The following is a 22923-nucleotide window of genomic DNA, read 5'->3' as shown; positions in this document are numbered from 1 at the left end:
GCGTTGCACGCTCCTCGGGTGCCGCGAGGTGGGCCGGCACGTGCATCGACGCCCACGTCACCTGACAACCGAACAGTCATGTCTGTGAGGGCCGTTGGGCGTGGGCGGCCGTGCTGATGCCATTCAATTAGTAATAGTGATGGCCGGCGCGGTTCATGTAGATCGTGCAATCGTGGTCTGGTGGGCCCCGGACGCCTCGGGGAGCGAGAGTGTCGCCGCATGGTGGCTGGACACATGTGTCGCCTGGCCCGTAGGCAATTAGGGACCACGATGCTTCAGGTTGCCCTTAAGGCTCGTCGAGAAGCCAACACAGGCGCGCCTTGGGCTCGCGGGCTACTGTCAGGGTTCTGGGAATGGGGGTACCCAAACCTGCCTACCCATGGCCCAGGGCCGGCCCAGTTCATCAAGCAAGCACAATCGGGCGCGGCACCACTCAAGGCATGGTCCTCGCGAGGAGGAACAACATCGAGACCTGGAGGGGCCTGATTAGGATCCCTCCGAAGCGGTGGATATTCCGAGGCGACACCCGGCCTCAGCTGTCAAGGATGACATGGAGGAAGGACTGGCAAGCAGCAGACAGCAGGACGAAGCAGTTTTCCCTTCAGTGGAAATGGAGCAAGGACGAACCGGGGTTCCCAAGGCATCTTCCAAAGGTTTCCTTTCTGGTGCAACAAGGCAATCACCGCCCGCCAGCAGGACAGACGTCATCCCTGGACCCGTCCCTTCAGCACTAGCAGCCACTTTGCAGGCGAAGACTACTTTTGGACAGGGGAAGCATGTTCCCCTGTCCCCCATGAAAATTGGCCGTTGTGGGATCCCTTCCCGACGAAACAATAAGGGAAGAGGACTCGGGCCTCCACTATATATATATATAGACTAGGTTACTTCATAGGGGACCCGATTCATTCAGTCGCCCACTGGCACCACACGTAGACCACCCAGCCTCCGGAGGCCCTCGAACACTGTACTATTTCATCCACCAACCTCCACGAGAGGAAATCCACCAAAGCAGGAGTAGGGTATTAGGGTTCTCAATGCCCCGAACCTGGGTAAACCGCACTATTCTTTGTCTTCCACATCAGCGAGTGAGTTCTCTGCCATCCCCAGCGAGTAGCGAGTTAGGTGAGGCAAGCCCGCGAGAGATCTTCATGCACGCCCCTAAGTTCGAATCTTTAGGGTTTTGCGGAGCCTAAAATCCGACAGAATTGAAAATTCAGCTTGGTCATGTGGAACATGTCGTAGATGTAGTCAAATCGGAAGATGAACTTCCCCGCGGGCTATGTGACGACCTATCCACTCGCACCCGAACCCTGAACGGGGTAAAGGGGGTATATATACTTTGCCGTGTGCCATGGAAGAAGACAAAGGGGGACACCCTAGACGGCAAAGGCCTTCACCGTCGGACTTGAGACGGCAAACTGGACAGCAAACAAAAATCTGGTGAAGGGCCTCTTCGCCGTCTGCTTTGGGCATGCTGACGGCAAAGGATCGTCGCCGTGGGGGGCATACGACAAAGAATATGGGACGGTAGATCCGCGGGCACCTATGTCAAGTGTTAACGACAGCCTGCTGGGCCCATAGAGCCTTTGTCGTCCGCCTTGCCCCCCTTTGTCGTCTGCCATCCTTGTGGGCAGATGGCAAAGGTGGCACCCAACCCCTTTCGTTGGAGGGTTTGCCGTCTGCCCTTTGCCCCTTTGCCGCGTGCCATGTTTGTGGGCAGACGGCAAAGGGGGCACCCAGTTTGTTTCGACAGGCCAGTTTGGGCCCTTTGCCGTCTGCTGTAGCCCCTTTGCCATCGGTGGCGGACGGCAAAGGGTCCAAACTACCCCTGTTTATTTTATTTTTTATAATATCCAGCAATTTTCACACAAATCCAGAATATATATATATTTGACAGTTTCATCCATAATACATAATATATATTTGACAGTTTAATCCATAATCCATAATACATAATACATTTCACACAAATTAACTGCCCCATACTCATAACCATATTGAAATAAGTTTCATCCATAATACATACATATTATGCAAGTTTCATCCGTACCAAACCATATATTACACTAGTTTCATCCATACATAGAAAGTTTCATATCCATTTACTACAATAGTTTCAATCGAAGCTTCCGTGAAGCCATTTTAGAAGAAACCATATTGAAGCGCTCCATCAATATAATCCAAGCTTCTGTGAAGTGAATGTAATCTGCAAAATGGGAAATAAGTAAGTTAGAAGCAGAAGACTAGATGAAGAACACAAGTATAGGTCATTTCGGAGCTAATTTAGCTTTCTACATTATTTAGGACGGAACGAAGCTAACTATAGGTCATTTCGGATCTAACTTGGGTAAAATAGGTCATTTTGGACCTAACTTTGCTTATTAAGCCATTTTGGAGCTAGCTAAGCTAATTATAGGCCATTTAATAGCTAAGTTAGGGGGAATATGTCATTTTGGAGCTATGTAAGCCTTATTATGTCATTTAGAAGAGAACTTGGCTAAGTATAGGTCATTTTTTATTAAATAGGCCATTTTGGAGTTAACTAAGCTAATTATGTCATTTAGGTGGAAGCCAAGCTAACTATAGGTCATTTCGGAGTTAACTTGGGTAAAATAGGTCATTTTGGAGCTAACTATGCTTATTAAGCCATTTTGAAGCTAGCTAAGCTAATTATAGGCCATTTAATAACTAAGTTAGGGGGAATAGGTCATCTTGGACCTACGTAAGCCTTATCATGTCATTTAGGAGAGAACTTAGCTAAGTATAGGTTGTTCTTTATTAAATAGGCCATTTTGGAGCTAACTAAGCTAACTATGTCATTTAGGTGGAAGCCTAGCTAACTATAGGTCATTCTAGAGCTAACTTGGGTAATATAGGTCATTTTGGAGCTAATTATGCTTATTAAGCCATTTTGGAGTTAGCTAAGCTAATTATATGCCATTTAATAGATAAGTTAGGGGGAATAGGTCATCTTGGAGCTACATAAGCTTTATTATATCATTTAGGAGAGAACTTAGCTAAACATATGTCATTTTTATTAAATAGGTCATTTTGAAGCTAACTAAGCTAATTATGTCATTTAGGTGGAAGCCTAGCTAACTATAGGTCATTTCGGAGCTAACTTGGGTAAAATAGGTCATTTTGAAGCTAACTATGCTTATTAAGCCATTTTAAAGATAACTAAGCTAATTATAGGTCACTAGTCATTATCTCGTGCATCTACACAACTGTAATAACATTTAAAATGCAAGAGTATAAATTATGAATTTAATACCGATGAATAAATTATTTGTTATTCCACAGTGGCAACACAAAATATACACATGTATTTATTAGCTTCATGAATAGACAGAGCATATCAATTTTCTTTATATTGCGAAAATGTCATTTTCTATCTAAATGGATCCTTCCTCACATTATTGCAACAATACCTCTTTGTGAATTTTATGCTTGACGTGTGGAGGAAGTCTGTATTAATTTGATCCACATGGCACATGTCTTCCTCACCTAGAAAATGGTATTTATGGATTTGATTGACATGGTAGTATACCACAACTTAACAAAAGTTTGGACAAACACGCATACACTCTCTAACTTCTCAACATATTTCGAAAGTCCTAAGACTTTTGCGGATTGAGCTAAGGTATATAAAATATATAAATAAAATTATGCATAAACTAAATTATTAGAAGAGGTTCCATATGTTCTTGAATGATTCTTGGGAGCCGTTATAGAGATTTTGTATGTTTGTACATTATTTACAATATCATGACTGGGTCTTTCTCCCCCTTGCCAAAAAAGACTGATCTTTCTGTATCGTGAAATTGAAATTTCCTTTTCCAGATATGTATATGCTTCTAATTCTTTATTCGTTCGTGTCTATTTTGTTTCTAAACGAAACATGCATGTACTTTTGTTTTAGGAACCTATGATGTGGATCTTTTTTAATGGGGCTGGAGCATTTCTTTTTACGTGTGCTTTTTTCCTATCTTGAGAGAGGGAACGGACAACTCAAAAGTAAAGGAATGAGAAGGGACGATGTGCTTTATTTGTGTCTGTACTTTTGGGTTGAATTTTTTGACGTGTACGTGGGTGGGGATTTTTTTAGACCTGTACGTGGGTGTTGAGGACTTCTCCTCTTGTACGTGTGGGAATATTTGTTTTTTCTATGGGAGCGGTTTTGGGGTGGATTCTTTTTATGTGTGGGGATATATTTTTTTTATGTGGGAGCGCTTTTGGGGGGGATTTTTTTTCAAAGCTGTGTCGTGAGGGCTGAGGACTTCTTTTATTGTAGGTGTAGGTTTGGTCCTCCTCATGTACGGGTTGTTTCTTTTTCTAAAGAAAAGGAGGTAACATCCCTTAATAGATCTTGACCATTTAATTTATAATTTAATGGCTAAATTAATCCTGCTTATGTGGATTAATGGGAAGGCTTTTATGGTGCCTCCGATTAATAAATATAAGATTTAATAGCTAAGTTAGGATGATAGGTCATCTTGGAGCTACATAAGCCTTATTACGTCATTTAGAAAGAAACATAGCTAAGTATAGATCATTTTTTATTAAATAGGTCATTTTGAAGCTAACTAAGCTAATTATGTCATTTAGGTGGAAGCCTAGCTAACTATAGGTCATTTCGGAGCTAAGGTAAGGTAAGTAAAGACCATTATGCGGTTGTTAAAAAAAACTAGAAATAACATACCATTATCGTCATCACGGCGGTGAAGCACGGTGGCTCTGGCTTGTTTCACCTGGAGAAGGCTGCCGTGGAGAAGGCTCCACTGTAGAAGGGTTGTGCGATGCCTTTCGGGAGATATTCCGCACCAAACATCGTTTGCAATGTGTTGTTAGCATGATGACACTCTTGAGATCACTACATTGGAATGAAACTCACCGTCCCCGTCATGTTAATGACTAGCATCGTCGGAGGGACGTGGCCGGTCTTCTCGCAGATAGACTATACATTTGGTTTCGACAAGTCAAACTTTTTAGTTATTAATGAAACGGACATTAAAATGCAAGATCTGACAAAATATGAAGAAGAAACTTACCACGAAGAGCTCGTACATGGCCCTGTTAGACGCATCATTCCGTGCCCTCTCCGCCTCCACCAACGCAACCGTCCTCTCCTCCAGCTCCTTCATCTCCTTATCCTTCTCCACCAAAAGCGCGTGCATTGCCTCTCTCTCTCTCTCTTCCAGAATAGCAGCCTGCAACACAACTCATTGTTATCATTGAAATCATATTGGTTCGCACGCACAACATAATGGGAAAGATAGTAGAGTCCATTAAACTAACCTCGATGGCGAGCTCGACTAGCCGTGGACAAGGTGTTATTTGAGTACAGGAGCTTGTTTGGCGTGCCTTTATCTGCCGGAGAGTGCTAGGACAACATATAAGGCTGTCTCCAATGGCGATCGAGCCATGGGGACTCCCGTTGCCAGCTATCATCACCAGCTCTGGATCAATAGGCCCATCGCTCGGGTTAAAGTCCTCCCATTTCCTTGCCTTCCCGTGATCTCTGTACCTCACGAGCTTGTGGTGGGAGGAGATGTTGGTGAAGTTTTCTGGATGCTCAAGGTCAGACTCAGAGAATGCCTTGACCTTCTTGTATAAGGCAGTATGGGCCATCGCATAGAGGTTGTACATCTGTGGCACCTCCGTCTTATTGTGACGTGCCTAAAAGAGAGAGAGAGGAATAATGTATTAGTGAAGGGCTCAAGCTAGCATTAAGAATGAATTGCGTGAGTCATGAAGCAAACCACATACCCAGTTCTCACCAAATTGGATTAAGTTGACGCTCCCTTGATGGTGTGGCACACCAACCATCTTTCCACGCCTCTCCTTGGCGTTTTTGTGGATGGCCTCCCATGTTTCGGAGCACCACTAGTCCATGAAGGCCTCCCAATAATCCAGCTTATCCACACACGATATCGGGGGCACCTAAGTTAATAAAGAGAAATTTGAGCGCAGCGCGTAAGAATCAAATCAAGGAAACTAACTACAAGGCCTTAATAATATGTAATTGCCTTCATGTAATGCTCCTTCTACATCTTAGAATCGCGGCACTTCGCCTTATACTTCCTAATATGCCGCAAGGCATAGTAGTCTCGAACAACCTGCACCCGATCCTCGCGCCGAAAGTTTTGAAGTAGGCGGCGACATTCAGTTTCGATAACCTTTGTTGCATCCTCCTCGTATCCCTCCTTACACCTATAGAAGGTCTGCAAACAAGACAACACCGATTAGTACAATAACTATCTATGGTTGATTTATAATTGTGTAAAGGAGAAATTACCCAGAACTGTCGGATCACCATGTCGTCCCTCGTGTGGCACAAAACACCGTCGATCTCCACATTCGGCAGGGCTGGGGCACCCAAGTAGTGCTCCCAGGTCATTCCTACCTCTCGCTCCCGACCGGGCAACGTAACACACCCCAGGAAGTTTTGCCAGCAAAGCACACCAAGGATGTTGTTCGGCTTGCAGACACCCATGGCAACAATCCAACCCCATGCAGTATGACAAATTAAAACCAAAACATTAGATATTTGAGAAAACATGAAGGCAAAAGGTTAAATAAGAGTAAATTAACTTACTTGTCCCCATTTGTCTTAATCGACCACCTCTTCTCGCAGGTTGCCGGCATGTGAGGGAGCCCCGTACTACCACGCTGGTAGACGGTGGCCCCCTCACCCAGCTCCTCGTTGCTATCAGCATGGCCACTTGGATCAGGGTGACCCAGATCATGCCAGGTATCCCACTAGGTCTCTTGGGACATACCCTCATCCCTGCTTTGCTCCGGAGGCGCCTGGAACGAAGCCTCTGGGACACGAGTCTCGTGGGTCGAAGGCTCGTCGACCTGAGGCTTGTGAACCTGACACCATGTAGCCTCCACCTCAGACGAATCCACCCTAGCAGTCCTGTTCTCATGTGAATCAGCGTGGGATGGTGGCGAGGAAGGTGTGGCAGCCACCACCCTACCTCTCCCACAGCCACGTGTACCTTTAGTACCTCTTGGCTTCGCGGGGGGTCGACCTCCTCTCACGGGGGCCGCGAGAGTAGAAGAAGCGGCCACTCCATGCAGAGTAGAGAGCAATGCTCTTCGAAGAGGCGAGGCGGGAATGGAAGTACCCATCTCACCACCCGCCGACAAAGAAGGAGCCGCGGAGTGATTTCGACCCTTTCCCACCACCCGAAGAGGCGAGGTAGGAATGGAAGAATTGAAAATGGGGCAATAGTTCAAGGCCGCATACTCAAGCCTAAATAAGGCACATCCATTCTCACAGGCAAGTTTCTTCTCATAGGGCATCTTAAGTACACATAAGATTTTCTCTGACTGGTACAGGTTTGCATGCAGTACATGGCCTTTGGGTAGAAAGTGTCCAAATATCGTCATCATCGCGTCGTTGCATTCTCTGCCTAGGTTGAATTGAGCCTCCAGAGCCATTACTTGCGTGATGGCATCCAGCTGACAACGTTGAGTGTGCTCGTGGAGGGGACGTTTTGAAGACTCCAACATTTCATAGAAGGCCTTTGCAGATTCCTCCATCTCATTGTCTGAATACCGAGCATCATCTAAGTCTTGCACCATGTCTTCGATCCCGGTACCATGCTCGTCGGTGCGATGATGAATCACCTCAGCTCTGGCACGTTGGTCAGACTCACCATGAAAAGTCCACACCATATAATTAGGCGTAAAACCCCACTTCTGCAGGTGTTTACCCATTTCAAACTCTGTCTGCTTTTTCCAGTTGTTGCAGTTGGGACAGGGGCACCATGTTTTTTGCTTGCCATTTGCAAATGCGGCTCTCGCAAAACCCCTTGATTTTGTTAACCATTCATGGGTCATGTCTTTTTGACCAGTGTACATCCAAGCACGATCACTCATCTTGCCTAGCTACCTATGGGCAGACAAGAAATAAATATATAATTCATCATCTATATACATCTGCTAATCAAGTTTGTCAGATTTATTACGACCATGCAACCTACACGCTAATAGGTAAAGATAGGTCCTAATCCCACCCGAGTATGTGTAGATCGGGTTTGTTTTCCCATGTTGTGCTGCAGATCCAACGCAGAATTTTGGCAGCACCTCCCAGCTGTTCTCCTGATACATGTCTTGGCAATAAGAAGATAGGATGTGTACCTAGAGAACAACAGGGAGGTACTGATGAAATTCCGCATCGGATCCGGAGCACAACATACGGGAAAACGAACACAATCTACACATACTCGGGCTGTCCATGGATAACATTGGACAATTCGAAAGGATGGCGGTTATAAATATGAAAAGACATGCATATTTATAAATGTCGCCCTTTCGAACAGGAGAGAAATAGTTGTCACGCATTCTCATGATTGAAGAAACCTATAGCTAGCAAGTTTCATCGGCACGAAGACCGGAATAGAGCAAATTAAGGGGGTAGGAGGAGAAGTCATTCGTCCTCACCAACAAACGCAGGGGCGGAGCTCGTCCAACGCACGTGGAGGTCGTCGAACAACCGCACATTGAAATTCACCCGATCAACACAAATATGATGTTTTTATAATTAACATAATCGGAAAATATGTGACCTAACTCATAATTTACAAAACTATGACCTCGTCGGCCTCTGGAAGGACGTAAAGCACCTTCTCGTTCAACAGGAGGCAGAAGAGGTGTTGGCGGTCGTAGCTTAGTGGTGTCGGGAGTCCGTGCCATCGAGGGTCGGCGGTGTCGGGTGTCGGTGGCGTCGGGGGTCGGGGGTTAGTGCCGTCAGTGGTCAGGGGTCAGTGTCGTCGAGGGTCGAGGGTCAGTCGCGTCGGGGGTCGGGGGTCTTTACGGTTTACAAGAGACCAAAGAGGTGTCGGGGGTCACGTGTTGGGGGCAGCGTTGTCGGTGGTCGGGGGTAGGGGTCGAGGGTCGGGGCTTGGTGGCGTCAGGCGTCAGGGGCCGGGGGTCGGGGGCTGTGGGTCGAGGGTCGGGGGTCGGGGGTCAGTGGCGTCGGGGTCGAGGGTCACTGGCGTCGGGCGTCGGGGGTCGGGTGTCAGGGGCGTTGTGGGTCGGGGGTCGATGGTCAATGGCATCGGGGGTCGAGGGTTGAGGGTGAGTGGCGTCGGGCGTTGGGGGTCGAGGGAATGTGTCGGAGTGTCGGGGTTCCTTTTTCCTCTTTTTTCTTCTTCTCTTCTCTCTTCTTCTTCTTCTTCTTCTTCTTGATCATCTTCTTCTTATTATTGTTCTTCTTTTTTCTCCTCCTCCTCCTCCTCTTCTTCTTCTTCTTCTTTCTTTTCTCTTTCTCCTCCTCTCCTCTTTCTTCTTCTTCTTCTTCTTCTTCTTTTTCTTCTCTTATTTTCTTCTATGTTTTTTCTTTTCTATCTATTTTTTTTTATTTTCTATCTACTTTTTTCTACCTAATAAACTAACTATCTAATTTAACAGGAAAAAAATAGAAAAAAACTAACTATCTAATTTAAAAGAAAAAAACAGAAAATAGACTAACTGTCTAATTTAAGAGAAAATAAACTAACCTGCTAGCTTGAACCAGAGACCTCCGAGGGCGCGGGGCCGTGGGGGACCTCCGGTGGCGCGGGGAGGACGGGAGGGCGACCTCCGGCGGTGCGGGGAGGAGGGGTGGGCGACCTCCTGTGGCGCGGGGAGGAGGGGAGGGCGACCTCCGGCGGCGCGGGGAACTCCGCCGGCATGGGAAGGAGGGGCGCGACGAGCACCGGTGGTGCGGTGGGCCGAGGGAGCGATGGGGCGAGGCAGGAACGGGGAGGTGGGGAGGGCGAGCTCCGGCGGCGTGGGAAGGAGGGCGTGGGGAGGAGGGCGCGGGGAGGAGGGGCGCGACGACATCCGGCGGCACGATGGGGCGAGGCAGGAACTGGGAGAGAAACGTGTGGGGGAGAGAGGGGTGGGGGTTTAGGGCGACGACTGTTAAGGGTGTTTTCTCTTTGTCGTCTGCCCCCCCCCCCTACGATAAAGAGGTGTAAGGCAGACGGCAAAGAGAGCGGCCGTTATGGGGAGAGAGGGGGTGCATGGTGGGCCGCCCCCGTGCTCTTTGTCGTCTGCCGTCTCATGTCAGCTGTGCTTCCCCGGCAACGGCGCCCGAAATAGTCGTGTCGACGGCACTAGGAATCCTTCTGCTACGGCTATGCCTTAAGGGACTTCCTAGGAAAATATGCAAAGGATTTCCCCCGTGGCCTTGAAGCCTTGCGTTGGTGTTCCCTTGAAGCGGAAAGGGTGGTGTAGCACAGCGGTTGTAAGTATTTCCCTCAGTTTGAGAACCAAGGTATCGATCCAGTGGAGGAGTATCACAAGATCCTGCACAAACACAAAAAGCTTGCTCTAACGCTATGAAGGGGTTGTCAATCCCTTATAGATTGTTCGCCAAGTGAGAACAAAGCAAAGTAAAAGCGAAAGTGGAAACGATAGATGTGAATAGACCTGGGGGCCGTAGTGTTTACTAGTGGCTTCTCTCATGAAAGCAAGTAGACGGTGGGTGAACAAATTACTGTCGAGCAATTGATAGAACGGGCAAAGTCGTGATGTCCTCTATGGCAATGATTATATCTATAGGCATCACGTCCAAAACAAGTAGACCGATACTGTCTGCATCTACTACTATTACTCCACACGTCGACCGCTATCCAGCATGCATCTAGTGTATTAAGTCCAAAAGAACAGAGTAACGCCTTAAGCAAGATGACATGATGTAGATGGACAATCTCATATCAACGACAGAGCCCATCTTGTTACCCTTGATGGCAACTACTTAATGTGTGCCTTGCTGCCCCTACTATCACTGGGAAAGGTCACCACATGGTAAGAACCCAAAACCAAGCACTTCTCCCATTGCAAGAATCATAGATCTAGTTGGCCAAACAAAACCCGAGACTCGGAGAGACTTACAAGGATATCAAATCATGCATATAAGAAATCAGCAAAGACTCAAATATATATCATAGATAATCTGATCACAAATCCACAATTCATCGGATCTCGACAAACACACCGCCAAAGAAGATTACATAGGATAGATCTCCATGAAGATCATGGAGAACTTTGTATTGAAGATCCAAGAGAGAGAAGAAGCCATCTAGCTACTAACTATGGACCCGTAGGTCGGAAGTGAACTACTCAAGAGTCATTGGAGGGGCGATGATGATGATGAAGAAGCCCTCCAACTCCAAAGTCCCCTCCGCCAGGGCGTCGGGAATGGTCTCCAGATGAGATCTCGCGGAAATGGAAGCTTGCGGCGGCGGAAAATTATTTTCGTGGATCCCCTGATTTTTTGCTGTATTTTAAGGAATATATAGGCCAAAGATCTAGGTCAGTGGGCTCTCAGGGAGGCCACGAGCCCTGCCACCGCCGCCTCCCCCTGGTGGTGTAGTGGGGGCTTGTTGGCTCCCTGGAGCCCTCCTGGCTTGGCCCACAGCCCCCCTGATCTTCTTCCGTTCGGGAAAAAATCATTTCGGGGATTTTATTCTGTTTGGACTCCGTCCCAAAATCAGATCTGAAAAGAGCCAAAAACACAGAAAAAACAGGAACTGGCACTTGGCACTGAATTAATAAGTTAGTCCCAAAAAATATATAAAAGGTACATAAAACATCCAAAGATGACAAGATAACAGCATGAAACCATCAAAAATTATAGATACGTTTGAGAGGTATCACCGTCCTACTCTTTGTCGTCTGCTGGCGCACGGCAAAGAGCAGACGGATGGCAAAGATACTCTTTGCCTTCAGTCTGCTCTTTGCCGTCCGTTTTTTGTGACTAACGGAAAATAGGGTATTTGCCATCAGCTAGCAGACGACAAAGAAGAGGCTGACGGTAAATTCTCTGATTCCAATAGTATCCTGGTTTTTCCGAGGTGAGAAGTTGAATCTCTGTGGCCAGCACATCATCAGGAAGTCTCCTTAGATCATTGTTCATTATGATCTCTACCGCTTTCGGAGGTAGGATCGGGTGGCTGGCGACATGGAAATGCTCCGCACCTACGACAGGTATCCTGTCCACCTCCCGGGGCTTCGGCTGGCTGCTTGAAACAGCTCTCGCGCCTTTATAGCCTTTCCTTTCCAGTCTTCTCCTTGGCTTCTCGGCGGGGTGGCGGTAGTGAGCCCGCCATACCTTCCCTAACCACATCCCCCAGCGTCGTCGGGCTAATTTTCAGTGGGCGGCCCCTGTGTTGGTCTTGCTGGGTAGAGGCGGCATCTAGAAGCGTCTCCTACGAGGATCGCATGAAGAGAGACTTTTTGCAATCAGCCCTTGGACGTTCCGGCTCCGGCAAATCAGGCATCATCAATTCATCTGCACACTCATAGTCTAAGTCATATTGTCGAGCATCGTCACAGACGGTATTGATATACTCGTTAGCATCGTCATCATCATCCTCCTCCATGACATCATCAACATTTGCTTCTTCGGCGGGGGCAACGTCATCTCACACAAATGAAGGCTCTCCCTCACCGCGTCGTCCGCTATCTCCCCCCACGGAAGGTGCAGGTAATTGGGTAGGTGGGTTGGTGTTCAAACCTTGCTGAGGAGTTGCCGCTGGTGTGCTACCGGGCACCTCGACACGAAGGTGAGTCTTCGTCCAAGACAAGACCCAGCTCTAGCATGCACCAATTAGTTGAGGGGTCTCGTCATAACCGGCTGGTATCGATGCAGCCAAATTCTCGAAGCCCGCTTTGACACTAGCCACACAAACTTTGAAGATGCCATGGGGCATCTTTTTGCTGTGGAGCATGCGGTCCTTCGGCTAGATGATCGTTGCCTTTCCCACGTCCACCTTATGGTTGTTGATATCGTGTAGTAAGATGCACGGGGTTTCGTCGGCCTGCGAAGACATGACTACGACGTCAGACACGCGAAAGGCAACTGAAATGGAAGACTATATAGATATGCTTGTGAAGAGTGTATGACGCATAATTACCTTCATGGCGTCGAGCTCAACCAAAGACGAAGCCCCGCCGAGCAGGCCAGAGACGGAGGACGGGTTGCTATGAACCGGAGCGAGACCAGGTACGGGAGCATTTGTGGTTGCATGAGCACGTGCTGGTGGTGCAATGTTCCCTGAATTGCTCCCGACAAAGCTGAGTAGTGGAAAGTCCTATGCCGGAACAAATTGCCCAAGGAAGCTGCCACAGCTACATTGACCTTATCGTCGACTACCTTGGTCAACTCTTCTTTGGTCTGATCGACCGCCCGGGCGACCTTCTCATCGATGGTCAGTTGTATATGCTCCCGTATCTTATTTCTTTCCTCTGGCCTCTTGTGGTAGCATTTATTCCACGAGGTGCCATCTCCGACGCCTTGCACACGTCCACTCGACGGATGTTTGTCTACCGAGACCTTTTTCAGTATGTTTAGGGCCCGGTTGAATGGGTTGTCCCACTTGGGCCTCACCGATGACTGAGCCGACTCGTCGCTTTCGGCTGCCTTTTGGTGCTACTCTTTCTACAAAGGGAACATGGATGGTTTATAAATGTGACAAAACTTGTTGTTGAATTGATTGAAAGCTAATTAATATAAGGTGGTAATAGAACAATTACCAGTAGTCTCATGAACTCCCTCGTGTTCGGTCCGTGTAAAAGACCTTATTGACGGGGTCCCACTGGTGTCGGGCCCCGATCGAGTCACGCTCCCACGGGTCAGTGAACTCTGGCAAGGGGTCTCAGATTCCGTGACTTTCACGTTTGGCATCCTCCTAGGCCCATGTTCTCCTCTTCCCCTTGTAACCACGGGTTCCCAGGCGGTGGGCAGGCGTGTTCCTGGCTTGGAGCCCCTTCATTTTCTCCGAATTGTGCTGGTCTTCTGCTGTAGTGCAAGTCTCTTTGAATTTTTTGAAGTCATCTTTCGTTATTGATGGATTGTGAGCATGAATCTTGGACCACAGTTCATTCTTCAGAATGGATTTTTTCACCCGTACTTTCCAGGCGGACAAGGTGTTGGTGAATGTCACCATTGCCTTGCTTTTTTATCTTTGTCCTATTTTTTCTTTCCACGGAAGTTCTACCTCTTCATTCCGGTCGTGGAACAGGAATCTGTTGTGCAACTTCGTTAGGAGCGTGTGCTCCATATGTGGTATCTTCTTTAACTTTTCATCGTTGATGTTGGCGTTTTCCGTGAGGATGCATCCAATTTGATTGTCGTAGCACTTGCGCGTTTTCTCCGGCTTCGTTGGCTCTAATTTCGTGGGTGCACCGTCATGACCACGATTTGTCCTTCACCGACTAAGTCAGCATTGTTGCCGGACATGGGGGCGGCGTCGGTGTCGGTGCCATTGTCCTTGGGGGTGCGAGCGTCGGAGTCGGGGTTGGTCTCACTCCCACCCTGCGTCCCCAACGTGCATTGCTCCAGGGAATTGAAATAATCGTCTGCTTCCATAAAATAGTCATCTTCGGCACGACCAGAACCCCCGACTTCGTCGTGGCTAGACATATTAATTTCCTACGAGTATTTAATTATAATAATTTAATTCTAGGTCGAATAACATGAATAATAAAAAGGGACCTATATTTGGTCAGAATGTTGATTCATTCCGCTTTCTCGCAATTCCCGGGCACTCCATATGTCCTAGTTTGTAGCACTAGTCATACCGAAATTCACGGAAATTTTCGGCATGACCTTTGCTAAAAGGTGGACATATGGAGCGCCTGAAATTTGCTGGAACGGAAATGAATTAACATTCTGGCAATACATAGGCCACTCGGACATTCCGACAAAATGGAGAAAAATTCAGAATATATGATCAGATTTATAGTTCACACCTAGAACTGAAAGCTCAAGAGAGCGGGAGCTGAACTTCACAAAAATATGGCAAGTATGGACAGAAAATGGATATAGAAAAACAACAGGTCAAGATTTCTAGCAAGCCTAGTGTCAACAAGAGTCATGTCTTTTTATAAACAGAATTAACCTAAATAATGCTAAAACAAAATTAACCTAAATAATTCTAAAACAGAATTAACCTAAATAATTCTAAAACGGAATTAACCTAAAACAACACTATTAGTCTCTTCTTCTTCTTTTCCTCCTCATCTTCCTCTCCTCCTCTTCTTCCCGGCCACTCCATATGTCCTAGTTTCTAGCACTAGTCATGACGAAATTCACGAATTTATTTGGAATGACCTTTCCTAAAAAGTGGACATATGGAGCGCCTAAAATTTGCCGGAACGGAAATGAATCAACATTCCGGAAAAACATAGGCCACTCGGACATTCCGATAATATTTGCCACAAACTTAGCACAAATGGAGCACATTGTATTGTCTAATAACAATAGCAATTAAATGACAAAAAAATCCCCTCCCCACCTCCTCTTCCTCTTCTTACTCTCCTCCTCCTCTTCTTTTCTTCTCCTCCTCCTTTTCTTTTCTTCTCCTCCTCCTCTTATTTTCTTATCCTCTTCCACTTCTCCTCTTTTACTTCTAATCCTCCTCTTCTTCTATTTTTCCTCTTCTTCCCCTCTCCTCCTCTTCTTATTCTCCTTCTTCTTCTTTTCCTCCTTTTCTTCATCTCCTCCTCTTCCTCTAATAATTCTAAAAGAGAATTAACCTAAAACCTAATTCTACATATTACTAACCCTAATAGTTCTAACAAAAAACAGAATTAATCTAAAACAAAATTAAAAAAACCAAATTTTCCTCTCCTTCCTCCTCTTCTTCTCCTTCTTCTTCTTCTTTTCCTCGTCTTCTTCCTCTCCTTCCTTTTATCCTCTGCCTCTCTTTCCTCTCCTTCCTCTTCTTCCTCTCCTTCCTCTTCTTACTTTCCTCCTCTTCTTCTTCTCCTCCTCCTCTTCTTCTTCTCCTCCTCCTCTTCTTCCTCTCCTCCTCCTCTTCTTCTCCTCATCTTCCTCAATAGCAGTAGGTTACCAGCGGGAGAGAGGGGTAGGGGTTAACTGGAGCGGGAGAGAGGGGCGTCGGCGTCCGGCGGCGACGGCGGTGACTGCAGGAGGGGTGGCGGCGCGGGCAACTGCAGGAGGGGGAGACAACGTCCGGCGATGACTGCGGCAGCGATTGCACGAGTGAGAGGAAGAAGAGGCAGGACTGGAGGGAGAGGAAAATTTCGGGTCGGTTAAGTAACAATAGTAGTAGCCCTGGATTTAGGCGAGCGCTTCTGCTAACTTAGTAGTAGCGTTGGTTCTGGTCCAACGCTACTGCTAAATGCCCTACTGCTAACTTAGGGGCGAGGATTTCGGGATCCGCAAAGCCCTAAAGATTCGAACTCAGGGGCGTGTACCAAGATCTCTCACTGGTTTGCCCCACCTAGCTTGCTACTCACTTCGGTTGGCAGGAAACTCACTTGATGGTGAAGGAAACACAAGACACGGTAGTTTACCTAGGTTCGGGCCGCTGTGAGGCGTAAAACCCTACTCCTGCTTTGGTGGATTGCCTCTCGCGGAGGTTGGTGGATGAACTAGTACAATGCTTGGGCACCTCCGGAGGATGGGTGACCTTGCGCGGTGCTAGTGGTTCAATGAATGGTTCGGGATCCCCCTCTACGAAGCAACATATCCCCTATATATAGTGGCGGCCCCTGTCCTCTTCCCTTATTGTTTTGGCGGGAACGGCTCCCACATTGGCCAATTTTGAAGGGGGACAGGGTAACATGCTCCCCTGCCCAAAGGTGGTCTTCGCCTGCAAAGTGGTTGCCCCCGCTGCAGGGACGGGCCCGAGGATGACGTCTGTCCTGCTGGCGGGCGGCGACGGCCTTGTTTCACCAGAAGGGAAACCTTTGGAAGATGCCTTTGGAACCCTGGTACGTCCTTGCCCCCCTTTGCACTAAAGGGGAAACTACTCAGCTCTACTGTCTGCTGCTCGCCTATCCTTCTCTTGTGTAATTCTTGACTCTTGAGGCCGGGCCTCGCCTTGGAATATTCGCCGCTCCGGAGGGGTCCTGAAGAGGCCCCCTGTGGGTCTTAATGTCGTTCCTCCTTGTGAGGCTTGTCCCCTCACGAGGTCCTTACCTTGAGTGGTGTCGAGCCCGTTGGTTTGCTTGATGAAGTCAGACGGCCCTCGGCCACATGAGGCAGGTCTGGGTATCCCCATTCCCAGAATGCCGACAATGTTGAACAAGTTGTAGAGACCAGTAATCGTCTTCTTGGTGTCTAGAAATCTTCTTATCTTCACACAGTAACTGGAACTGAATTTGTTTCCCGTAAGGCACTTGATGAATTGATCGATCTCCTTGGGACTTAAGGTCAAGCAAGAAGTGCAGCAACAATTCTGCTCCTTCTTGTTGACTTTTCTTTCCCTTGGCCCCGTCGCCGTCTCCGTCTTTGTCTTCTTCGTTCACTTTTTACGGGGCATGTGGAGACCCCCCTGATCTCCAAATCCTCCAAGTATTTCCTTGCCTTCGGCCCATCCCTGGTCTTCTCCAGCATGTTCATCAGTGTGCTAAGCAAGCTCTCGAGGACATTCTTCATTATATAAATTTAATCAAGGCAATGATGTTTGTCATGATTGGGCCAGTACTCCAAGTCCCACAAAACACACCTCGTTTTCCATACCTTCAGTAGCGGATCCAGTGCATTTTTCATCTTTCCCAGTGCGGGGCACTGTTGCCAGTTATTCAATAGCTCGTTGATTTCAGCGTCGCTCCTCTTACGCGGAGGTCCTCGATGCTCAGCCAAACCATTGAATAGATCTCCATGTTTTCTCACCGGGTCATCCTTTTCGAGCCATCTACGATGCCCCATCTACATGATTTTCCCAGACCCGCCATCTTTCGTTAACGTAAGCTGCTGAGACGTTGTATCATCCATGCATCTCGTGCATCCGCTGTATCCATGGCACACATGGCCTGAGGTGTGCCCGTAACCGAGATAGTCGTGCATCATCGTCATCAGCGCAACTCTCATATAGAAATAATCACTTGTGTTGGCATCCCATTTCTTGACCGGCGATTTCCGTAACGTGTCTAGCTCCTCTATCAAAAGCCCCATATATAGGTTAATATTATTTCCTGGTTGTTTCGGCCCTTGAATCAGCATGCTCATGTGTATGTACTTTGTCTTCATGCACTTCCATGGGGGGAGGTTGTACATCCATACAAAGATGGGCTATGTGATGTGGTTGGTGCTTTGGTTTCCAAACGGATTCATCCCATCGGTACATGCACGAAGCACGATGTTCCTTGCATCTTGTGTGAAAAACCATATTTGGCATTGAGTGCTCTCCTCTGGCTTTCATCTGCGAGGTGTCTCAGCTTCGGATCATCCCCATCATCGGGCTTCTTCCTCTCCGCGTGCCAGCGCATGAGCTTTTGTTCCTTAGGATCTACGAAATACCGCAGCATACGCGGAGTGATTCGAAAGTACCATACAATTTCTGAGGAGCTTTCTTTCATGCCTTCTTGTATCGAGAAGCATTGCACACTTGACACCTGGTTTTTTCCGTGTTCCCACCCCGTTAAATGATGCAACCGTTGGTGCATGCGTGGTATCTCATGTGCGGAAGATCTAGAGGGCAAAGGATTTTCTTGGCCTCATCTACACTAGTAGGACACAGGTTCCATGCGGGAAGAACCTTATTTTGTATGTACTTCAAGTGCTCATCGAGGCTTTTGTTTGTCCATTTTTTTTGGCCTTCGTCTTTAGAAGTTCGAGCGGGAAACTCAAGCGTGTAACCTCGGGATCGCAACCTTCATTTAATGGAGTCTTCGAGTCTACTTCTGTGGGGACCGGATTTTCGACGATTTTAATTTCCCTTCAAATGGCCCTTAAGTATACCAGCCCTAGGAATACTCTTAACTGGCACATCCTTCCTTGATACAAATGTCCAAGCAAAATACACATTGAGGTACATGACCAATGTGGTCTAATGAGTACATCAAAAAGGGTTTCTAGTGGTTGATGGCGGAAGCGTTACTGGGATCTCCAACTCCTACGGGATTCCATTTCCCACAGGAACAGCCGACCGGGTTAACTCCTATCTCGCACAACTGATGTCCTTGAAGCCTATGCTCCAAGCTCATCGTCAAGCCTCTCCTCTCCAAGCTTGCAATCTAGCCAAGAGAATAGCCAGGGACAAGCCAATGAGTACTTTGAATGTACTCGCAACCATCATGAAGCGAACACATAACTTGCAGTCTTATCCATGCACACATAATGATATCGTAATATTGCGTAAACTCAAATTACCACTCAAGCATTTGTAGGAGTAATAATCAATCAATAAGAATATTAGCATCGGATGAAAAATAAGGCATGCCGCAGTCGGGCATCTCAGCGACACCACATAAAGGGATTATATGAAATAATAACTAACATGCCGCAGTCGGGCGTCTCAGCGACAACACATAAAGGGCTTATATGAAATAATAACAAACATGCAGCAGTCGGGCATCTCAGCGACACCACATAAAGGGATTATATGAAATAATAACAAACATGCCATAGTCGGGCGTCTCAGAGACACCACATAAAGGGCTTATATGAAATGATGGAGAATATCCAGGAGGTAGAACCGTCCCAGGGATATTCACAGTAAAAATCATAAGGGTTGTTCACAGAGAAAAATGTTTAAAATCATCCACCATATTTCCCGATTAGTCTCATACTCCGTTAACTACCTCCGAAGACTGACACTTTACTAGTCAACCAACGTCGTTGACCGTGGACACGGCTACTCGAATAGTTTTGACTCTGCAGAGGGTGAACTCTTTACCCGTAGTTCAAGGTTTTCAATAGCCATCATTACTAATATCGTGTAGGACATTTTAGAAGTGGACACTTAGAATCAGCACACACCCACTTTACCTCCGCGAAGCTCGAATTCACCCGTACTACGTTGCCAAGGTAAAACCGAAAGACAGGGAGGCTCCGACCTCGACTAGCATGGGATCAACAATATTTATATCACGCGTTCACAGGGAGTGCCCTCCCTTCCAGTTCCAGACCGGAAACACCCATGCCCCCTGACCGGATGACTGGATTTATACCACGGCCGTGCATACCTTCATCTTTGCCCCTCTACTAGTGTGTGAGTGATAATAGGTCTGCAACTGACTATACCGAATCCATTATCCAGGAAACTATGGTAGCACACAAATAAGGAGACATACTGACGAGACTTGATCTATGGTCGACTTAGGAGGTTTAAGTATTACCTGTATGATCAGCACAAACCATGTGCAAAAAGGGTCACTACCTACCTAACAAGCCTTGTTGACCACTCTCGTCCACGAGGCATCAATCCCATGGTCGTGCCTCCACAAGACACCGACTCTCACCGAATCCCGTCTGGTAGGCACGTAGGGTAGGAAAGAGTGACCCCTGTCCATGCACCACAATCATAGAAACCTTTACTTTAAAAATCATGAAACCGTATGCATGATTTGCCACATGAAATATCACCACAAATCAAACATAACCTTATAATACTTTCACCAAGCAAGCTTATACAACCAAGTTAAAAGTAAGTTCAGGATGCTTGCCTTCCAAGTGTAGAGAGGTGGGGTTCACCACAAAACTTTTGGAAGTTTCAACTCCTCTCTTCAAAGCCTATTTAAAAATATATGCTAATTAAAACATAATTTAAATACAGTACAAAAATTATCTTAGAAAATTTTCAACTAAATATCTAAAATAAACTAGGCCGAATTTGAGAGAGATGAGAAAAAGAATCAACTCATTTGGAGTTTTCTATAAAAAGTTGTGGCCAAAACCATTTCCATATTGAATTTGTTTTAAAAAAATAGAAAAGAAAGAAAATGCTTCGGGCCAAAAGACGCTAACGCAAGAGGGAAAACGTACTTGGCGAAACGCGCCTCCACTTGCGTGGGCTCGGGATGAGGGGCGGGACGCTGACGAGTGGGACCCGCTCACAGGTTTGACCTGTCGTCTCCTTCCTCCAGCCGAAGGGAGGAGGGGACTTCGGCGTAGCTCACCGGTGGTAGGCACCTCCATTCGCGAAGCAGAGGGTACCGACGTGCTCAGGGGAGCATGATGCGTCCATTCTAGTGTTTTGGAGCTGCGGGGCTGGTCGAAAGCGAGCGGCTCGTCCTGCACGGCGGAGGGAGCTTCGGTTTTGACGAGTGGGTTGGCTAGGAAGGCTCTAGGGCGGGGCTGAGCTAGGGTAAAGCTTCAGGAGGTCAAGCGGAGGGTAATGGGGAGCTCAGGTGGGGCGAAGAGGCTTTGAACCGACCAAATCGTGCTGCGGGGCTGCGGTGGTGGAGTTCACCGGAGTCGGGGACGAAAGGCGTCTCGTCTCAAATTGGTGCTTGGGGACGCCGGCTGAGGCTTCGGGGGAGTGGCTTGAGTCGACGCACGACCTCGGGGCTCCTATCTATAGCCGGGGCTGTCGATTCCCACGGCGGAGAGGATAAGCTCGCCGGGATCAGCCTCTAGCGAGGGCATAGTAATGGAGCTGATGCAGCGACGGGTCAAGGGGAGGCTCTGGCTCGTCACAGGAGTGGTCCAAGGTGCAGGTGGCACGCTGGGGACGTTTGGGCGGTGTTGCGGCGATATGGCTATCGACGGGCGGCGTGGCTGCGGTGAGGAAGAGGCGCAGGAGGAGTCAGTAGGGTGCTAGGGTGCACGAGGAGCTCGTGCGAGTGTGCCCACGTGTTGAGGTTGCTTCGGGTGACGAGGGGGCGCCAGGTGTTGCGACGCGGCGGCTCGCTGCACAGGCTGCAAAAGGCGCACTCTGGAGCACGCTGAGGCACACCTGCCAGGTGCTCGACGAAATGCTACGATTAGCTAGGGGCTTGGGCTCGTGGTGAAATGCTCCAGATCGACTAATGGCATAGCTATGGGTCTGCTAGACATGCTGGTTTGTTCTGGGGAGCAAGTCTTGAATACAAACAAAAGAGCATGTCAAAACTGGTCATGGGCACGAGATGTTCGACAAAGTGCCAAGGGCATCTAGGAGCACTTTCTAGCCATGGAAATTACCAGACAAAAGCCTCACTGGATGGGCACAAGGATGGCAAGATTTGATCCAGAAACAAGAAGATGATACTACAGGGGTCAAAATAATTCCAATGGGGCTGAAAATTGTTCTCACAAAATTTTTCAAGGGCATTGGTGAAGGAAAAAGTGGGGTTGTAGTTCAGAAGGTCAATCTGGTCCAGAATATAAAACAAGAAGTGGTGCTCAAATGTTTCAAAAGACCAACATGTACTTTCGCAGAAAACTCATTCCTATAAACCTCTTGACCTCCACAAATTTTTACACAATTATTAGATACTTCAATGAAGAGGTTGTAGTGTAAAGCACCTATTTGGACGAGAACAGAAAAGATGGCAAAAAGCAATATTTTACCAAAATACTCAGGTGGGTGTTTGCATAAAACTCATTTGTATGAATCTCTTGGCTATTACAAATTTTGGTAGAATTTTTGGAGATTTAATTTAAGGGGTTGTAGTGCAAATCTACGATTGGACCAGAAAGCAAGATTAATTAATTTGCTTAATCCTGTCAAAGCACTTGGCTATATTATTATGAAAAGTTGATCCAGAAACATAGTAGGTAATTGTCAAGCTTATGGTGGAATTTCTAGAAGAGATTAATAGGTAGCTGCAGTTCAAACTGGACCCTTAAGAAAATAAAAACCAGTTTTGAATAATTGAGTTGGGAGATAATATTTAATGAAAAAGTCTTTTGTGAAATAATCAGTAGAGAGGAAATATTTGAGTTAACCTTCAAGTCACATAAAAGTTCTCAAAAAATCTTTAGCTCATAGAGGAGTTATTCACAAAACCAAGAATAAGAGAGGTTTTGAAGTCGACACAAAACCCAAAAATTAAAATTTAACAATATTCAGGCCAAATTTATTAAGTAAAAATCTTGGCAAAAATTTGGGGTGTTACAACTTCAAGCTGCGCCAGCTTGGCCTCCTCTCTAGAAGCAACTATGTCGCTATTCGTACTCTTGCGAAGCAGGTCTCGAACATGAGGGTCCTGCACAACTGAACTTAGTAGCGTCGAAGTCTGCGG

Source organism: Hordeum vulgare, chromosome 3H (assembly GCF_904849725.1).
Source record: "Hordeum vulgare subsp. vulgare chromosome 3H, MorexV3_pseudomolecules_assembly, whole genome shotgun sequence".
Classification (NCBI taxonomy): Eukaryota; Viridiplantae; Streptophyta; class Magnoliopsida; order Poales; family Poaceae; genus Hordeum; species Hordeum vulgare.
The sequence above is the reverse complement of the archived record's forward strand: the minus strand, read 5'-3'. Positions refer to the sequence as shown.